Genomic DNA, 14,789 nt, shown 5'->3' with positions numbered 1-14,789 from the left:
TAAACCTATGTTGCAATATATTGGGGCCATAAAAGTTAGCAAATGTATTCGATTTACCGTATATAGACCCTTTAATGAATAAATATCTACCTTTGGGATCAGATAAAGAGTTCTTATGCTGGAAACCTAAAGTTATGCTGAAAAATATGGAAACAACTTTTCTTTTGCGGGTTGGGGTGGTAGAGCTATACCATTGGTTATAATGGAAAGTTTTAGAGAAGGATGTGAATGTTTTTTTAAAGTGAGTTTCCTGGAAAAATGCTACGCCCATTTTCTCTTTTTAAATACATTAGCATTTTTGATCGTTTCTTTTGAATGTTTAGGCCATTCACATTGTAAGATGCACAAATAAGATCAGCCAAAATCATAACAATTGATATTATTTTTGATATCATCTTAATAATGAGTCCCTGATGTTGAAGCAAAGGGTGGGTTGGGGAAATTGCAAAACATAATACATTAATAACACAAAAGTAGTACATATTCCAACGTGAATATGAGTACTAAAGAGAATAGTTTGTCCTGTCTGTTATGGCACCCACGTCAGTTTGGTGCCCAGGGTCCTATATAACAGGATTGACTTCCTCCCTATATGGTAGTGTGGGTGGAAGTGTGGGTGAAAGTGGGGGGGGGGGCAGGTAGTGTAAACGGTGCCGGTTCAGTTAAGGTCTTTCCAGATCTCAACAGAAGGGCACACTGATTGAGAGCAGCACAGATAAAATTGGCCTGCTCCTCAGTCTCAGTGAAATCGTTTGACTTGTGTAACATATAGCTCAACCTAAAAGAAAAACGTTATTAACAAGTAGATTAATTATCTATCAGTCATGCTATCAACTCTAAGAGCAGGGTTCTTCATGCCATACAACTTGCACAATCTAAAAACTTTCCTTTTTCGTTTGTCACAACCGATGCTGAAAAGACATTTGATAGGATAAGTTGGAGTTACTTGGAGGAGGTGCTGAACAATTTTGGCTTCCCACAACCGTTCATATCAAAAATACTTGCTATGTATATCCTTCCGTCAGCTGTAGTAAGAGTAAATTATACAGTTTCCGATACATTTTTAATACATTTTTAATCACTAACGGTACGAGACAAGGATTCCCCCTTTCTCCTATTCTCTTTGTTTTGTCCCTGGAACCCCTTCTAGTTAAGATTAGGACTAACCACTTAATACAAGGTATCTATACTTCGAGCACACAACAGAAAATTGCTGCTTATGCGGACAACACCCTTTTTATGATTACCATCCAAGAAATGGAGTCCCTGCACTTATACGGGAATTAGAAGATTTTAGTGTTATATCTAACTTTAAATTAAACTGGCAAAAATCTGAAATATATAATGTATCCGTTCCTCAAAATACTTGGCAGGAGGTGATCTCATCCTCCCCTTTAAAACCAGCTCCTATCTCCTTTAAGTACCTAATATCAGTAGAAGTATCACTGAACTATACCAATTGAACTTCTTACCCCTTTTATCTAGACTAGATACAGATTTGAAAGACTGGGAAAACCTATTCATATCCTGGTTTGGGAAAATAAATGCAATAAAGATGATATCACTACCTAACATTTTATATATCCTTCAAACACTACCGATTGAGATTCCTAAACAGTATTACACCACCCTCAAGAAAAAAATTATGAGCTTTATCTGGAGGTCAAGACGCAGTAGAATATCTTATGATACAATTATTAGACCCAGATCTAGAGGGGGCTTGGCAGTCCCGAACTTTCAAAAATTTCACATGTCGGTACATGTTACCAAATTATTGGAATGGACGGTTAAACCAAGCAGGAAATTATGGCTTGAACTAGAGAGGGAATCTCTTCCTCCTAATCCACAAATACTTTTGTGGAAGACCAGGGAAACTGCTAGGCCTCCTCTATCCAAAACTAAAGATCTTTTAACCACACTATCCCTGAAAGTTTGGCATAGGTTGAACAAACAAACTTGCTTTCTACCAAAATACTGCGCAACCACCCCAATAGGCACACTAATCCCGGCATTTTGGCTTCGGAGGCCTATAACTCCCTCTCTTTACCTATGACCACTAAGCAGAAGAGTATAAATATTGGCTCTCCAATCAAGAGACCGATCTCTACTATATACAATATAATAAATACTTCTGATTTACCTCCTTCCTACTTCTCCAACTGGGCTTCTGAGTTAGGGATCACTTTCAACGACACTGAAACAAGAGATATCATCCTAAATGCCAGATCAAAGTCAGTATCCCCCAAAATACAGGAGATGCATTTTAAACTAGTGTCACGATGGTACAGAACCGCGGTATTATTACATCGTATGTTCCCAAATGTGTCCCCCTTGTGCTGGAGATGTGAGGAAGAACATGGTACACTATCACACATATGGTTGACCTGCAAATGCATGAAGGTGTTTTGGAGGAATATTTCAGCTATTCTGGGTCATATTTTCGATACCCGTGCTGAGATTCCACCAAGACTATTTTTCTTTAGTGTATTCGACTGCCGTTCCTAAAACATTAAACATCCTCTCACACTACATATCATTAATGCTGCCAAACTTCTAATTCCTAGACTATGGAAAGAGAAATCACCTCCCTCAATTCCAGAATGGCTGAAAGAAATGCACACACTACACAATCTTGAGAAATCAAGATAAGTTACACCACTACCATACAACATGGGATCTTTGGAACTCATTTGTTAAAAGTGACTTTATCATAAATCTTCTCTGATCAACTCTAAACATTAAAGCATAGACACCGAGGAGTTAAGCTCACATTCTGAGCCCTGATACTCCCCTAGCCCTAAGTTTTCTCCTACCCTCCCCCAGTTATCTTTGTTATATATATTATTGGGCACACGGCATACACATGTTTACAATACTCATATAGAATATTTTATATTTCATATACCATGCATGAATATTAATGCTATGTATATTGTTATTTAATTTTCAGATTCCGAGTTTGTTAATAAAGACTACTTTCCTTGCTAGATAGATAATAAAGAGAATCTCAAGGTTTAATATTTTTCCAATTAGATCTTACAAATGGGTGAATATTCAAGTATAATTATCACTAATATGTATATTATAAGTCTAACTTTGAGTCTTGAGATTGTTAATAAAGACTACGGTCCTTACTGGTTTAGTAATAAAGAGTTTTTCAAGATATAATATCATTGTAATATGCGTACACAATAACATGTAAATGTGCTTATTGTATACTGTGCATGATTATTAATGCTATGTACTTTATATTATATCTATTGCTTTATGTATACATCGAAACGGAAATGTATACTGACATAAATTATTTGTATGCCTGTTATATATGAAAAAGTTTCAATAAAAACAAAATGTTACAAGAAAACATGAACAAAAGCAGATAAAAACCTGAACATGTACCAGCAGCCTATGACAAACCCTTCAAAAAATTGCAGTATTGGCAGATTACCCGTGTGTTCTGCAGTGTGCCTATTTCCACATGTCAGATACAGGCTTGAGTTCACATTTCTAGAGCATCCAGAATGTCTGATTGTCTTCTTCTAATATAATGTAACTCAGCCTGAGAGAGTCCCCACTTATACTCAACTGGATCTTGTCCCAGTGGCATACGATGGAATTGTGGTTTGGTCTACTGCCAGTTTCAGCACTGAATAAAAAGTACACATACGATACACAGATTAAATACAGATTACATTTAATGTTCATGACCCTGTATCCTTTCCCACTAGTTATTCTTAACCTCAGATTTCACTTTATTTGGTTTCCTGTAAGCTGCAAATGTAATTTCTTTGAGCATGATAAATTAGGTGACTGATAATCAGGTTATTGATGGCTGAACGTGTCACTTCTCTGCTTAATAATGAGCTTGCTCACTGGCATTGCTTGGGCTTCAGACATTAGGAAGTTAGGCTGAGAAGACCTAATATGCATTATAAATTGATTACTTGTCACATTACTAGCTTCAGAACATATTAGGGCTGCAATAGTGACATAGAAAATGGATGGCGACAACATTACTTCACACTAATGAGGCTGCAAACCACTAACGTGATAATAATGTAACACTAACCAACCATAATCTGTCTTTAATAGCACCGACTGGTTTGGTAAGCTAGAAATATAGCACAAGAAATAAAGCTTTGCTAAGGAACAGAAAAATATATCCATTTCGACCCAAAAAACTAATAAAAAAACTTTTGCTATCTAAAAAAGTTTTTCCAGGCACAACTGACACTGCTGCGCTGTCGAACAGGTGTTCTGGCACTTCTCTGAACAAGGTTCTTACTTCTCTATATCAAATTTTTTTTGCTGTTCTCATTTTTTGGAATGTGGGAAGTATGGAATGGCACATCGGAGCTGGAGCGGGTGGAGTCAGAGGCAAATACAATGACTTCCCCTCAGTTATGCATCTTTTCCCACCCCCTCAGTTGAGGAGAGAGGATTATAGTCTTGGGCGCGAATATTCGAATAGCGAATATTATTCGCGAATATCGGCACATGGATCATGTGATGGACCATGTGATGAGCCCAGTGACGCCATCAAAGGTCCTATTCCTACTGCACAGCAAAGATGAAGACAGAAGAGAAGCCGGGCTGCGCGAACAAGAGGATTAAGGTGAGTTAAATTAGTTTTTTGTTTTTTTTTAACCCCTCCAGCCCTATTGTACTATGCATTCTGTACTAAGAATGCTATTATTTTCCCTTATAACCATGTTATAAGGGAAAATAATAAAATCTACACAACACCTAACCCAAACCCGAACTTCTGTAAAGAAGTTCGGGTTTGGGTACCAAACATCCTGATTTTTCTCACGCGCGTGCAAAATTCATTAAAATGTTTTGCATTCACGCGGAAAAAAATCGCACATTTTCCTGCGACGCACCCGCATCTTATCCGGCCCAAAAACATGACGCCCGTGTGAAAGAGGCCTTAGTGTACTTTTTCTGCAGACGGTGTCTGCTGCGGACAGTGATATAAGCTGCACCACATCTCCTGTGTAAAGTGTGCACATCCCTAAAATATTAGTGACATCCAGTGTACTTTTTCCGTAGACGGTGTCCGCTGCAGACAGTTAAATTATACGTGCCACATCTCCTGTTTAAAGTGTGTGCATCCCAAAAATATCTGTGACATCCCATGTACTTTTTCAATAGCTGATGTCCGCTGTGGACAGTGAGATTAGCTGCGCGACATCTCCTGTGTAAAGTGTGTGCATCCCTAAAATATCTGTGACATCCAGTGTACTTTTTCCATAGACTTTCTCCGCTTCTGAGAGTGACCATACCAGGGCCACATCTGCAGTGTAATGTGTGCGCTACAAAAATTTATCTGTGACATACAGTGTACTTTGAAACCATACTCCCCCCGGAACCTAAAGACTTTGGTTTCCCGGAAGCAGCTTGGCGGGTCATGGGAATAATGCCGCCTGATCGCCGGTTGTCACAGTTTATGGTCGGAACTAGGACGGTATCTGATCGTCTTCGAACCTCCAACTCTTGTTTTTGATTAATGAAAACATTCTTGGAAATGGTTTCGCTTTGGTTTGTCTTGCGCCAGTCCACGAATTTCACCTCTAGCGGCGCAATATGGATGCCCCCGACCGTCCCTATTAATCATGGCCCCAGTTCCAAAAACCTACAAAATAGAACTGGAGTCCTATTCCATTATTTCTAGATGAAGTATTCAGGTGACCCGGCCTGCTTTGAACACTGTCAATTTCCCCATTACATGATAAAAAATGCTGTTCACAAAATGTTGGAAGACGGCCGGAGCATTCATCAAACCAAAGGGCATAACCAAATTCTCGAAATGACCCTCGGGGTATTGAAGGCCGTCTTCCATTCGTCCCCTTCCCTGACTCTGACTAGGTTGTATGCCCCTCTTAAATCCAACTTAGAAAAAACCTTAGCCCCAACAATCTGGTTAAACAGGTCCGGGATCAGAGGAAGCGGATATGGGTCACGAATCTTGATACGGTTCAGCTCCCTGAAATCCAGATAAGGTCTTAAAGAAGCTTCTTTTTTCTTAACAAAAATAAACAGCGGCAACAGGTGACTTTGAGGGTCAGAAGTGTCCCTTTCTCAGGCTCTCAGAGATATAAGTACGCATAGAGACTCTTTCAGGTTGGGAGAGATTGTATAGTCGTGATTTTGGCAGCTTGGCGCCTGGGATGAGATTAATAGGGCAGTCGTACTCCCGGTGAGGGGGCAACTCCTGGACACCACTCTCGGAAAACACATCCGAAAATTCAGATAGAAAAGATGGCTTTTTAGAGAGAAGAGAGTCTTGGTACAAACCTCTGAAAGAGACGCCGTGAGGCAATTCTCTCTGTAAAATTCACTCCAACCATTTATTTGCCTTGCTTGCCAATCAATGGTGGGGTTATGTTTAGTGAGCCAGGGTAGCCCCAACACTAGAAGAGTAGGTAATCCACTTAAGACGAAACATGTCATATCCTCAACATGAGCGTCACCCACAGTCAAACGGATATTGTTAACTATGCCCTTTAACGATCTTTGAGAAAGTGGAGCGGAATTGATAGAAAAAACAGGTATATCCTTTTCCAAAGTGCATACCTGGAAACCATGCGTTGTTGCAAATTGATTATCAATGAGATTGACAGCTGCTCCACTATCTACAAAAATCTCACAAACAATGTTCTTGCTGTCTAGCGCCACCCTGGCAGGTAGGAGAAAAGGGGAACTACAAGCAAACTGCAAACCTTCAATTTCCGCATCAACCTTGCCAATAGTAGCAAATGGAAAGTTTTTAGAAGTTTTTAGAAGTTTTTTTTGTTTTTATTACCCTCAGAAAACGCCATGAATCTCTTAGAGGGGCAAACATTAGCCAAATGATTTATACCCCCACAACAGAAACAAACCCTCCTCTGAGAGCTGAATCCTCTACTATCAGAGGCAAGCAAACCCAGCTGCATGGCCTCCTCCTCAGAGGGGATTGAGACAGACTGAGACCCCTGCGCACAGAATGAGACAGCCCCACTGTCCTTGGGCTGAATATGACAGGAAAGAGTAATCTCCTCTCTCTCTCTCTGACGCCTGCCAATACGAACAGCTAGAGACATGGCTGACTCTAACGACGCTGGTCTCTCATGAAAAGCGAATGCATCTTTCAATCTTTCCGAAAGACCATGGCAAAATTGACTTCGGAGTGCAGCATCATTCCAACCAGTATCGGCTGCCCATCTCTGAAATTCAGAACAATATATCTCTGCGGACTGTTTACCCTGGCATAAAAGACGCAGTTTAGATTCAGCCAGAGCAATACGACTGAGCGTTATTCCTGAGCAGCGAGATGATGATCCCCACCCTCTGCTCCTCATTACCAGAGGAATGGGGAAGTAGGCGAAAATGGAGTTTGCAAGCCTCTCTAAAGCAAACAAAATTTTCACTACCCCCGGAGAACGTATCCGGGAGCGAGATCTTAGGCTCGTAACAAACTCCATGAATGCCAGCAGAACCGGTCACCTGAAACTGAGACACAGTTTTACGGAGATCTGCTACCTCCAGCGAAAGACCTTGCATGCGGTCAATCAAGGCTGAAACCGGATCCATGCTTAAGACGGTTATGGCGGTTTATAATGTCACGGATGAAGTTAGCAGATAGCTGGAACATATAAATAAACGATTGACTGGCTTGATCCCAAACTAAGGAGCTTATAGGTGAGCCCTTTAAAATCCTAAGAGCTCCCCCTGACTGCTATGCACATGCAAGGGTCTGTATGGTAGACGATTGCATACCCGCGTACCTAATACTGTGTGACACCTGAAAACCCTATAATAGTGAGGGGACATGACCACCGGCTCCCTGCACTTAATACGGATGGAGTCAGGGTCACCTAGAATCAAGCCAGCAAGGAAACCCAATAAAGTAAATTACTTATCTGAACAAACAGCAGAAGCAGCCTCCAGCAGCAAACACCTCATCCAGGAAGTAGTATAAACCGCAAAGTGAGGCAGTCATTCCACTGCTTCATGTCCTGAAACAGATGCTGGTAAATCTGGCTGTCAAGGGACATGGCGCCTAGATCTCATGGCCACATGAGCCCTGTCAGGGCTGAACTGGAGGAGGAGGAGAAGGAGGAGGATAATATTGGAGCACAAGCAATGTGAAGCGAAATGGGTGGTTTTTCTACATAGGTGAAAGGAGAGGAGGAGAAAGTGCAGCCAAAGGAGCTGCAGGGTGAGGAGTAGGAGGCAGAGGACCCAGACACACCGTAGCAGTATGCAGTGGAGATGGAGGCAGGGAGTCCTTCTGAGTCACTTGCGCAAATGCTCCGCTGCATGCTCACTTGCTTGCGTAGTGACAGCTTAATTGTCACCATTAGGCAGTGGGATGACTTCTGGCCCTCCACCTTGTTGGAGCCTCAATACCGGTCCAAAATGGGGGCCTTTTTTACACCCGCTGAGAGGAAAGACAAACTGAATTACTATAGAGACATCCTATGTAGTAAGTTGGCCGCTGACTATCTGCGCCATCGTACATCCTCTCGCAGTTCTGATCGGGGGGGGGGGGGGGGCCCTCCTCACTCGCGTTACACTGCCATTTCTGCTGGGAAGGGGTGAGGTGGCAGGAGCAGTTCCAGCTCTATAAGCAGCAGCCTGAGTCTAGAGTCGCTGATGAGCAGCTTTCTACACCCGCCTAATGAAGAAACTACTCACCAGCAGCTAGACATAGAGCAGAACCTGAACCAGCAGGTGGTGGCATACTTGGAGTGCACCCTGCCAGCAGTGATTGAAGATCCGCTGGACCAGTGCACAGCCAAACTGGATTTGTGGCCGCAACTGGCCGAATTTGCCCTGGAAAAGCTGTCCTGCCCAGCCAGTAGTGTGGCATCAGAGCAGGTGTTTAGTGAGGCAGGGGCCATAGTTACCCCAAGAAGAACTCACCTGTCCACCCTAAATGTGGAGCGACTGACCTTTGTCATGATGAATCAGGCGTGGAACAGCCAGGATTTCAAACCACCAATGCCTGATGCATCAGACTAGATCATCCATGGTGCCACACCAACACTTTGACAAAAGAGACTGATTTCTTCTGGCTACCTGCCTCAACTACTATTCTGATGCTGCCACCCGCCTGATGCTACACATCTGATGCCAAGTGCTCCTTACACCCACTATCGTCAGCAGGTACTGTTATTGTGACCCACCTCCAAACTCTGTCACTGGGTCACTCTTTGGTCTCCTGATGCTGCTGCTACCGCCACAATATGTTACCTTGCCACTCTGTGGCCTTCTGATGCTGCCGCCACCTCCACACTATGCCACCTCCACACTCTGGCATTGTGTCCTCTGTGGCCTCTTGATGCTGCCTCCACTTCCATAATCTGTCCTTGTGCCACTCTGTGGTCTCCTCATGCTGCTTCCACCTCACCACTATGTTATAGGGCCACTCTGTGGACTTTTCATGCTGTTCCCAACTTCATGACTGGGCCACTATTTAGCCTTTTTGTCTTGGCTGACATCATTATTTAGTTGACCCTTTTTCTGATCTGTCAGAAGGAAGGAAAAATGAGAGGCACAATGGATCCGCTCTGTGTAGCAGCTGTAAGGTCTTTATGGTCCCATCAGAATTGGATTATGATTTGGTAGCCAAAAGCAGGAGGGTACAAAACACAGAAGACATGCAAATATTCCATTCGTGTTATCTCTGTTTTGGATCCACTCCTGTTTTTTTTTGTTTTTTTTTGTGGTATTAGCAATACTGATGGATTATTGACCAAATGCTGACCAAGTGAAAGTGGATACTCCACAGACAGGATCTGTTTTTTGTGGGTTATTGTTCTGACAGATCAGAGGAAGGGCAAAATAATCAGTGACACTATTAAGTGTTTAATAGAACAGGTTCTGTAGACATCTATGTGGAATTAGCTGATGACGGTGTAAAAGGAGTGCGCTTCTTCTTGGTGCTAACATCGACCTGTAAGACTGAGTTCATACTTGAGTTATTTGGTCAGTTTTGGCCCCATGACTGCCCAAATAAGTGAAATGTGCACTGATTCTAAGAGCAATGCCTGTCATCTGCATGTCATACTGACAGTATTATTTCACTACAAAAGCAGACTCCCTATCCATGTTACTGCAAGGCACAGTGTTGTACACCACTATAAAAGCTCTCTGCAGCCAGGACATAGCCGTTTTGTAACAAAATTTGCAGCAAATATATTGGGATCGAATCAAATTATAAAATTTTTTTTTGATGAACCGGCGAATTAAATTTTCTAAAAATTCGCTCATCTCTACTTAAAGCCATGGGACTCTATTAGCTGTTCCAGGGAGACGGTGTAGATAGAGAAAAACAGGGGACCTAGGACAGAGCCTTGCGGGACACCAACAGAGAGGGAATGAGACAAGGAGGTGGTGTGAGAGTGGGAGACGCTAAATGTCCGCTCTGCGAGGTATGATGTGATCCAGGAGAGGGCCAGGTGAGTGATGCCAAGAGATGAGAGAGTTTGTAACAAAAGGGAATGCTCAATGGTGTCAAAGGCAGAGGACAGGTGAAGGAGGAGGAGGACAGAGTAATGGTTTCAAGTAAAGTTAAATCCCTTTTACTAGAAAAAGGATAGAACGGTTAATGGATCCCACTAATTTATATGGAAGATAACTGCATAAGGCATGAATAATACAGATTGTGTCAGGATGCGTTCAGTGAAACTCGCACCATTTCGCAAACAAGTTCAGTCAGTTTTGTCTGCCTTTTTCATAAGCGTGAAACAAAACTGAAGACTTACAAACAACATCTCCTAACAACCATCAGTGAAAAACACATTGCACCCAGACTGCATCCGGATTACATCCCGGAAGATAGATAGAGAATAGATAGATAGATAGATAGATAGTTAGATAGGATAGATATCTGATGGATAGGTCATCAGTTCAGTTAAATCTAGGAATACCGCTTTAATATTCTGCAGCAGAACAGGAGGTATTGACACTTTTTATCCCCATAGGCTAACATAAGAGACGTCTTTATGTTGCAGATTTTGTTACAGAAAATTCTGCAACACGCGAGGGAACCCTTATAAGGGATTAGAGCATTTAGAGACTTTTTAGACATTTAGAACTTTTAGTGACAGAAAGAAGGATACTCAATCTTAAACATCACAGAATGGAATCTGAGATGCCAAGAGATTTTCAAATTGAAGGATAACTGTTATAATGTATATTTCATGCTTCGTATAGCTTGTACATTCTCCAAAATTTTAATGATGTGATAGATGCTATCTCTTGAGTATTTCATTTCCTATTGTGCCAAAAATGTTAACTAAATGCCTATAAATAATTGTCTTTCTTGATGCACAATAGTGCTGAAGAACAGTAATCTTTGCCAACTATTATCTGCATATCAATAGAGCAACAAATAGAAATCTGTCTCCAGTGTGTGTACAGGACATTATGGGATTTTAATCTTTATTTGCAACATGATCAATGCAATGATGATAAATAGTTATAGGGTAAAAAAAAAAAAAAAAAAAAAAGTAATGTTCTCTATATAGGGAGACTAGAGACCGTGATATTGTAAGGAACAGCATGCACATAGTAGAATGTACATTTTTATAGAAATGGGGCTGATTATTTTTCATTTTTTTGGGGGTTAGTTGGAATTCTTTTTTCAATCGCTCACCCTCAACCCAAAAAAAAAAAGTGGTGTTTCTCGGTGTGTATTAACTTGTATTCACCCGCAGAGTTGTATCAACAGCCTTGTAATCAGTAAAAAAAAAAATCTGGCAAAAAAACAAAACAGTATTTAACAAACAGATAAAGGCAGCCAAGCTAGAGGCAGAGGGGGTCATTGTCAAAGAGCGTAAAACTAACCCAAAAATGTTTTTCATTTATATAAATGTGTTACCTATAAAAATATGTTACCTGATACACCTGGGATTATATTCAGGAAATCTCAAAACCTGAAGGGCCTCCTGGCTCCTTCTGCATTGAGATCCACATGTAATTCATTCTCCCCACCTGCAGGGGGACCTATAGGATGCTATAAGTGGAACAGCCCATTGGGCGTCTGCTGTAATAATATCTCAGATGGCGTGGACACATTCTCCTCAGTTTCTACTGGGGAAGTATTTAAAATTCGCAGCCATCTTAATTGTGTGAGTTGTTTTGTTATCTATTTGCTGTCATGTATGTGTAATATACAGTACATAGGCCGCAGTACTCAGCCTATGAAAACCAGGCTGAATAAATACCATAAGGGCCTGTTCACATACAGCGTGTCCTGATACTTCTCTCAGGTGCATAATAACGATCCAGAGTGCCTGTGTTTAGTTATTCTTGAACATGTATTATGAATTCACTTGGTAATCCATCAGATTCACCTTTCGGACACTGAATTTTCCTTGTGGTGGTATATCCTTGTATAGCACTTAATCCACGTTGCACTTTAGGTGAACATCCATTATATGGGTGTACATTACTATTGTTTACACATTAATAGTGTTCCACTATGTCTAGATCTATTATTGAACACAATGTATTTATGTGCAGATGTACAGGCGCGTCCCATCCATGTGTATATTTGTGGATATTTGGATCCACACAAATTATATATCTGCATTCACATGAAGCAACGTTTGGATATCCACATGAATTATATTATGGTCTGATTATGTTTTTATTATTTCAGATCATGCTTTTTCTCTAAATATTTTTTTTTTTTTTTTCAATTTATTTATCTGAATTCACTTTATGTATTTTGGATATCTTTGTATTTTCTTCTGCTTCAATCCATGTGAGTCCACTCCATGTATTCTGGATGTCTGTATTTTGATTGATCTGATTACAGTCTGTTGTGGTTAGCCCTATTTAAATGTATGTAATTTCTTCTGACCTTACAGCCTGATGAAGGTGGCTGCCTGCCACTGAAACGCGTAGCTAGCCTTTTATTTATAGTGTTTTATGTATGTTTTTAATAAATAACTTTTTCTGCTCCTTGTTGAGCGAACATGTTCCAAAACTGAAAGTACTGGCACTTTAAAAAGCGATAAGGGAGGAGTTGTAGACGACAATGAAGAGAAAATGAATTTATTAAATATATGATATTCTCCACTGTATTCACAGGAAAGTGAAATGTCAGGTGAAATGCACAGTGAAAAAGTCAACTCCCCATTAAGGGTGGTCTGTCTGACCCAGATAGAAGTGCAGCAGTATCTTAAAAAATATTAAAATAGACAAATCACTGGGTCCAGATGGCATACACCCCTGTATCCTAAGAGAATGAAGTAATGTCATAGAGAGATCATTAATTCTAATATTTAAGGACTCTGCAATGACAGGGAGCCTTCCACAGGACTGGTGCATAGCAAATGGGGTGCCAATGTTCAAAAAGGGGGGAAAAAATTAGCTAACAAATTATAAAACAGTAAGTTTAAGCTCTATGGTTAGTAAATTGTTTGAAGGCTTTTTAAGAGATGCTATCCTGGCGTTTTAGAGAAGCACCCCACCAGCAACACCTACACAGCCACATCTTGATTCTGCTAACGCCCTCCTTAGGCTGAGTTCACATCACCATTTAGTTTTCCGTTCTTCTGATCCATCAGAAGAACAGAAAAATAAACGGGTCCTGTATTTTAAGTATCTGTTATGTTCAGTTATGCGCATTTTGCATCCGTTTTAGCCATTTCCATCTGAGATACACAGGGGAAAAAAAGTTATAGCTCACATGAAATCCTGTTGGTATCTTCATACCACTATTGTGAGTTGAAGACATACTGTATATCACATACAATTTTTGTGGTTCATTATAGTTTAATAAATGTGTCTATAAAAATGTTGACTGTATTATTTTTAGATACAATGTCCACAGATAAAAAAAAAATCAGGTTGGCAATCATACTGCTCTTTGGTTGCTATGACTGACTGGCATAACACAATGTAATACAGAAGTATTGCACTGTATTACAAAAGTAATGAAATCATTTTTCACGCGCTTTCATTGAGGCACCATTCACTTCAAAGGCACCAGGGCTGCGTGAAAAACGCAGAATATAGAACATCCTAGAATTTTTCCCGAATGCAGAAATAATGCGTGAAAAACAACGCTCATGTGCACAGACCCATTGAAATGAACGGGTCAGGATTCAGTCCGGATGCTTTGTGTTTGCTTCACGCATCGCACCCTGACGGAAAACTCGCTTGTGTCAAAGAGGCCTTAGAATGCAGCAATACAAAAACATATTTAGAATGGATTCACAGAGTTTATTTTATAGTGTTTTGCCTTTTTTATGTTTTTTTATTAATTTTCCAAATCCAGATGTTGAAAATCTATGGAAATTTAAAACCTAGGACACAGATTACATTTTTTTTATAGTGGCGTTTGGTTTCAATTGGGGTGCATTTTTTCTGTTCATGGTGTTTTTGCAACTTAAACAAAAATAATTCACTTATGTGTAAAGAAAAAAAACATAGCTAAAAATGCCCTTAAAATTGCATGTGACGACTTGTGACGTACAAAAATGTATGCGCTTTTACTTGTATTTTTTTGCAGTAAAAAAAAAAACAAAAAAACAAATCAAATTCATGTGTAAAGTGGGGCTAAAAATTGAAAAAACACATTGAATACATACATCGAAAACATATTGAAACAGAAAATGAATTTATTATGGTATTCATGCTGCATGTGGTCTAAAAAAATAAAATAAAATTGCAGAACTACTGTTTTCTTCCATCTCCCCAAAAGATGAATAAAAGTTACATTGTGGTGCCATTAAAAAAAAATATATCCTAACTCACAAAAAGCACACCCTCATAGCTATTAGTGATGA

This window comes from Bufo gargarizans, chromosome 5 (assembly GCF_014858855.1).
Source record: "Bufo gargarizans isolate SCDJY-AF-19 chromosome 5, ASM1485885v1, whole genome shotgun sequence".
Lineage (NCBI taxonomy): Eukaryota > Metazoa > Chordata > Amphibia > Anura > Bufonidae > Bufo > Bufo gargarizans.
This window is presented reverse-complemented; position numbering follows the sequence as displayed.